The sequence below is a fragment of the Sarcophilus harrisii genome, chromosome 4 (assembly GCF_902635505.1).
Source record: "Sarcophilus harrisii chromosome 4, mSarHar1.11, whole genome shotgun sequence".
Classification (NCBI taxonomy): Eukaryota; Metazoa; Chordata; class Mammalia; order Dasyuromorphia; family Dasyuridae; genus Sarcophilus; species Sarcophilus harrisii.
This window is the reverse complement of record NC_045429.1, coordinates 61,665,661-61,672,691: the sequence shown is the minus strand read 5'-3', so window position 1 is coordinate 61,672,691 and position 7,031 is coordinate 61,665,661. Positions and strand designations below refer to the sequence as shown.

At 42.1% G+C, this 7,031-nt stretch overlaps 1 protein-coding gene across 4 annotated transcripts in view; it reads left to right on the top strand.

Annotated features, from left to right (window-relative positions):
• The first annotated feature begins 687 nt into the window (after positions 1-687).
• The window catches only part of RC3H1 (ring finger and CCCH-type domains 1), a 71,183-nt gene continuing 64,839 nt past the window's right edge, over positions 688-7,031 (top strand). For 3 of the 4 annotated variants that reach the window (XM_031936921.1, XM_031936920.1, XM_031936918.1), the window contains exon 1: positions 846-931. The gene's annotated coding sequence lies outside the window, so the exon portion shown is untranslated. Of the gene's footprint in view, positions 756-845; positions 932-7,031 lie in introns of those variants that run through there. The other variant, XM_031936919.1, reaches the window with a different exon arrangement.

Here is a 7,031-nt window from a genome sequence, read left to right as displayed (position 1 = left end):
GGAGGGCGCAGCCGGGGAGGAGGGGCGGACAGCTGGTTGAAGAACCGGGGCGAGCTTTACAAACGTCAGCGCACGCGTCCCAATTTTCCACTTCGCTCCGGACCCTTAGGTCAAGGTGGACCTTCGGGGTGGGGCGGCTCCCTGGCCCCGGGGGGTTTGAGGGTGACGAGGCGCGGGCGGCCGGGATCTCAGGTGACTCAGGGCTTCTTTTATTTCTCTCTCCCCTCCTCCTTTCCCCTTCTCTCTTTCCTTCCCTCCCTCCCTCCCCCTCCCCTACTCTTCCTGTTCCCCTTCTCTCCCTCTTCCTTCCTTCCTTCTCCCCTCCATCCCTCCTCTCTAGTTCCTCTCTCCTGCCCTCCCCATCCCCTCTTTCCTTCCTCTCCTCTTTTCCCCTTCCCCTATTCCTCTCCTCCTCCCGCTTCTCCTCTCGGCTCTCCTGCCCCTCCCCTCCCTCCTCTCTCCTTGCCACCCCTCCCCCTCCCTTCTCTCTGCCCTCCCCTTCCCTCCTCCTCCCTCCCCTTCGGAAGGGGAGGAGCCGCGGCGGGGTCTCGGCCCAGAGCCGCCGCGGCGGGCAGGGGCAGCGGCGGCGTCTGCAGCCGGAGGAAGAGGAGGAGGAGGAGGAAGAGGAAGGCGCCCAGGACCCCGAGCGGCGGGGAGGCGGCGGCGGCGGCGGCGGCGCAGGCGGCGCAGGCGGGGGAGGAAGAGGCTGGTTAACAAGATGGCCCCTGCTGCCGGAGCGGCCTCGGCAGCAGCAGGTGGGAGCTGGGAGGCGGCGCTGGCGGCGGCGGGGGCCGTGGCCCGGCGGCCCGGGTCCGAGGCGGCGGCGGCGGCGGCAGCGGGGGCGGCGGCGGCGGGGACCGTGACGGCGGCGGCGGCGGCGGCGGGCCGCGGGGGTCCGGAGCTGAGAGGCGCTGCCGCTCGGACCGGCGCGGTGAGTGAGGAGGAGGCCGCCGCGGGCGAGGGGAACAATGGGGGCCGCGGCCGGGAAGCGCGGGGAGGCTCCGCTCTCGGCCTGGGCCTCCGCCGCTAGGCCTCAGGCCTCCGCCGGCCTCGAGTGGCTCCGCCGCCCGGGTAGGGGTGGGGGGAGGCTGGGCCGGGCTCCGCCCTGCCCTCGGGCGGGCGTCTGCGGACCCGCCCGGCGGCGGCGGCGGCGGCGGCGGCGGCGGGGAGCGACCGCTCCTTGGCGGAGTGATTGATTGATTAGGACTGGGGGCTGCTCGGACCCGCGGCCAATGCCCCGCCCCGCAGCCGCGGAGAGGAGCCGCCGCCTCACGGCTGCCCCTTCCCCGGGGGGCCCCGATCGCTACCCCCCCCTCCCTCTGGGGCTCCCTGCTGGGACCTGGGTCTGGGCCCCGAGATCCCGGGGGCGGGGGGCGGCGTTTTAGTTAGCCCGACCCCGAGCGGTGGGGAAGGGGGGAGGCGTCTCTGCCTTAGCCTCCCACTGCGTGTGTGACCGTGAACTTGGGGAGCACCCCCTGGAGCGCCCACCTCCACCTTGTTTCTGTCCCAAAATGACAACTGGAAGCGTACGGTCACGTGTGCACAACAAAAAGGACCGAACCCCAGTCCCACGCGGCTTTGTACCGAGACCTGTGGCAAAGAATCGCCCTTAAATCTGCCCGAGGAGAAGCCCCAGACGCGACTGCACGGAGTCTTTCTCCAAGCACATGTGGTCAGATCCAGGAATACAACTGGTGCCCTCCTGGCTCCCGACGCCGGGTTGTAGTTTTGCTTTTCAGGACTTGGCCCAGAGTCTTTCGGTGCCAGCTTTTTTCTTAGGGAGTTGGTTCGAAGTTTGGGTGCTTCGTTTCTTCTGTTTCTGGATCGATGAGGTCTTTTTTTTTTTTTTTTTTTTTTTTTGAGTAGGAATTTTGCAAACTGAGATGGCAGTGTGACAGTTTTTGCACTATCCTGTAGTGCCATCTTCCTAAAAATTCCCACTTCTACCTGCCGTTTCCACCATGTTTGATTTTTCTTAGTGGCTCAGCCATTTTATTCCATCTATGGGGTAAAGAAAACAATCCTTGTGATACTTTGTGTTTGGAGTTTGCAGATGTGGGCACTAATGTTTAAAAAAAAAAAAAAAAGCTTGAATACATCAAAAGAAAACATTGCTCTAGCGTCTTTCACCCCAAATAGTGCTTATTTTTGTCCTAAAAGCAAGATTTATATTCTTAACACCTTTCACTTACTGGATTCTAACAACCGGAATTGGATGGGGGCCTGTTGTCATTGAAAGTTGATGTCTAAAGAGTGGTTTTCGTTTTTTAAAGTTAAATCAGCATTTGTTACCCAGCGTGTCCATAATTAACATTTACAAGAATTCAGTTTAGGGAATAAGCAATTGAGTATTGGCTTTGAAACTGAGCTACCTAACTATGGTCTTGGGAAATTTAAAGTATAGCTCATTGCCCTTTGGAGAGTGGCCTAAATATTTCATTCTGTATCTTCAAAGGTAAAGTTTTTTTACTCTTTTTTTCACTTTTTCATTGAACACTTTTATTTAGTTCCTGCTGTTGTAAATAAGATTTTGCAAAACAACTACATCTTTTTTTTCAAGTGAGTATTTTTTATTTTCATTTTTAGAAATTGTTGTTCAGGCCAGTTGAGTGAAATTTGAAAGAAGTGATAAATTCCCCTCAAATCCTTCACATAATGTATTTCAACTCATTCTAGGTCCTAGTAGTGCATATTGCTATCCATATCTTATTGTCATTTTTTTTTTTTTTTTTTTAACTTTTTGATCAAACTACTAATTCTATCTACCAATGAAGATTACAGCTCCTTCAGGCCTTAGTTTCTTGGGACAATGAGAAGTTATTATTAACCCTCCTGATAACAGCTAGTCTGTGTCAGGCAGAACTTGAAACCAGGTATCTTTTCATTTAAGACAGTTTTTTTTATCAACTATCCACTCTGGCTCTTGGTAGGCAGCACATCAGAATTTAATTGTGAGGAACTGTAGGATACTGAATAAGTAACGAACAACTCTAGCCAATTGTGTAAAAATTTTATATTTGCACTTAAATAAGCAAAGTAATTATGATTTAGATTGGTATTGCTGCCATATTGAGTGTATATAGAATACAGAATCATGATTAGAAAAAATCTAAAGTTAGAAAAAACTAAATCAGTTTAGATCTATTATGCCTTAGGGTTTACATCAATTTCAGTGCTTTTTGTCCTCCCCTATTCCACAAGTCAATATTATTTGGGGAGATGATGATAAGTTTGAGTTCGGATTTACCTTTTCAAAGCATTATATCTTAAATTAGTTAGAATATGGCTGGAAGGGACCTCAGGACCTTGTAGTCTCTCATTTTAAAGAGGAGAAAACTGAGGCAGTGGAAGGTGATAGTATTTTCCCAACTCTATCCATGCAATTTGTTAACTGTAAAACAGATGTTCTGACTAATGATCAAGCATCATAAAAGGATTCTTCTTACTATGTTTTATCATAAATTCTTTTTTCCACAGTTCTCTGCTTCTGGGTCCTTTTCTAACTTGGCTGATTTTGTGGACACATCATGAAAATACTTTTTTGGTATTCACAAAATTGATACATGTAATCTTAATAAGTAACTGATATCAAAGCTGTTTTTTTACTATTTCATTTAGCATTTTCCCAACTCTGGTATTTTCTTATCACCTAATAAATTTTTTCCATAACTTGATTCAAATTTTCTTTTTTCATGGTAATATATCAGGTAACAGACATATGTATGTGAAAGAACAGGAATAGGTTATCTTAAGATAAGTTTACATTTAGGGACATGTTCCTTATTGAAAATGAATTTTGAGGGGCAGTCAGGTGGCACAGTGGATAGAGTACCAGCCCTGAAATCAGGAGGATTTGAGTTCAAATCTGGTTTTGTACATTTAACACTTCCTGGTTGTGTGACCCTTGGCAAGTCACTTAACCCCAATTGCCCTAGCAAAATAACCAAATGATTAAATAAATAAATGAAGAATTTTGTATGATTTGATAAGATTGTTGAGTTTGCCCATGGCTGTTCTAAATGTCTATTTTATTGCTTAGCAAGTACATTATTAAGAAATTTTTATTTGATAAAGTTTATTTATATGTGTTTATGTATATAGAATGAGAACACATAGAGGTTTAAGTCTTACAGGAAGTGGGAGTTTTGTAAACTCACATTATACATGTTTGTATGATTTATTACAAAATCTTTTATTTGCATTTATTATGCAATCACTTGTATTGCTTGAAAGTATTTCACTATGTCCACAGAATTTTAAAAATGTAATATAAAAATGAAAGTTTTTCATAGTATCAAAGTTTGCTTTTTTGGGACCTGCTAAACTGTAAGAACTCAAAATATGCTTTTTCCTTAAGCTAATGGATTATTCTGTAGTGCATCTCATTCTTTATGAGATCCATGAGGTTTAGCTACTGTTTAAACAATTATGCCTGTTTCTCAGTCTCTTGCAAGCAAATAATGGAGTCTGACAAAATGTTACTTTGACAAATGATTGCTCTTGGGACCTGGTACCTCTTGGTTAACCTGGTACTCTGTTTTGTTTTGCAAAACACCTTGCTTCAAAATAATTCATGGAGCTAGTTATGCTACAAGTATTGTTATTCCTATTTTACAGGTGTAGAAACTAAAGGGTTAGGTAAGTGATTTGCCCCCCCCCCCCCCCCCCCCCCCCCCCAGCCATAGTTAAGTTACTGAGGTGGGATTTGAACCCATATTTGCCACTTCTGTTTTAGGACTACTTCACAATGTATTATACTGCTTCTTGTCTGTGAGTTGGACTTGAATCTTTAGATTAGCCCAAACTGAATCAGTTTGTGGGAAGCTTGGATTTAGTCGTTTCTTATTCTTGCCAACTGCGCAGGAATTGACTCACCAATAAGAATTTTCCTTATTGTAGGATTTGTAAGGGTAATTGCTTGTTAAAAATAGATTTATAGTTTGTTCAATTTCTCATCTCCAATTCTAGCATGTAGATTTGGATATTATAGTGTATTGAAACCCTGGACCTAGCGTTGATGTTCTAGGTGCCCCTTCACTCAACTCAATTTAAATTTGATGTTGACAGTGACTTTTTACCCATTTGTACTTTTCTTTAAAGAATTAATAAATGATAGCCATTAGACTCAAATAAAGGATTGGATCAGATTTTCATTGTTTGAATTAAAAGGGTCATTTTTGTCATGTTAAAATAATTGTTTTATGCTCTTAATAATTTTTGAAAGATTACTTAAAATGTTATAAAGCAATTAAGCATAGTACCATTCTTTTGATGTTTGTTCTTAGCAATATATCAGTTTGATCAGTTTTGCTTGAGAGATTTTAAATATAAATACAATAATAATTTGAACTTCTTTGGCTTTCTTTTATCTAAATATCTCAAAGTGCTAACCAAATATATTTCTCTATAGTAGTGCAATGAGCATCTTTGAGACAATAACTTATGAAGCAGCCATTTTAAAATCTCTAGGTGCCATCATTATGAAATTAGAATAGAGCCTGAAACACTATAATTAAAACTGAAGAAAAAAAGTGCTGCTTTATGGGATATAATTATATCAAGCATCTCAAACATCACTTTAGAATAATCTAGGCCCCTTTCTGGTTACTCTACTGCAGTCTTAATTCTTTTTGGACACTTTTTTTTTTTTTCAATTATCTTATAGAAACATGTTGTAGGCAGTGGGTAAAAATTTTTAATTTCTTCTTACCTCTCTCTCCTTGAAGAATTTTCTTCAAATTTGGTAACTTGAACAGATACAGTTGTTGTTTTGTCATTTTTAAAGGAAGTAGTGTTTAGTGGTATAAAGACCTAATAAGAGTTATAAAATATACTAGCACGACACTTAAGGAATAAACATCAAGTCGGTCTTGATTTGAAACTTATTTGTTATCCATGAAATGCAGGAGAACAAATTGCCTAATTTCAAAGCCTCATCTTTCAACTATAAAGGATTTGGACATGATTTCTAAGGTCCCTTACATATTCTCTAATAGTAGTAGGAAGCATTTTTATAGTAATTTTAAATTTCCAAATCACTTTACAAATATATTCTCATTTAATCCTCACAAACATCTTGTGTAGTAGGTGCTGTTATTATCCCCATTTTACTGATAAAACAGTTTAAATTATTTGCCTTGGCTTACACAGTTAAGGAGTGTCTGAAGTAGTATTTGAATTCTGGCCTTTCTGACCACAAGCCCAACACACTACCTAGAGTTATTTATATCATGTAATGAAAACCAGGGTGAACTTTGTTTTTATAAAAGATATCTTTTACAAATAAGCTTTAAGCTATCACCGAAGTTTAGTCTTCTGTAATTGTGTCATAGATTGTTAGTAATAATAGCTACAATTTCAGTAACACTGAAGTTTTAAAAGCACTTACCATTTGTCATTTGGTTCTTTTTGTTTGTTTTTGAGGAAATCGGGATTAAGTGATCTGCCCAACCAGTGTCTGGGGCTGGATTTGAACTTGGGTCTTTCTGATATTAGATCCAATATTCACTGACTGTACCGCCTAGCTACTGCCCCCTCTCATGGGATTCCTATAACAGCCTTGGGAGAGAAGTTAAATAATTTTGCTCCCTGGAAGTAGTGAGTACAAATATCTGATGCAGGATTTGAACTCTGGTCTAAGTCCAAGTCAGTGCTTCATCTGTTGTACATCAAAGAAATATACTACTTATTTGAATACTAAACAGATTTTTTTTTTAACCAGTGTATTTATACCATAGGGTTTCTTGATTAGGAGAGACCTGTTTAAAGAGCGATCTAAAATTTATTCATTTACTTATTACTTTTATTTATTTTAAATGAATGAATTAATTTTATTTTAATTAAAATTTAATTTAATTAATTAAAGCTTTTTATTTACAAAACATGCATGGCTAATTTTCAGCACTGAACCTTGCAAAACCTTCTGTTCCCCTCCTTCCCCTTCCCCTCTATCCTAGATGGCAGGTAGTCCAATACATGTTAAATATGTAAAAATATATGTTAAATGTGTTAAAATACGTTAAATCCATTAT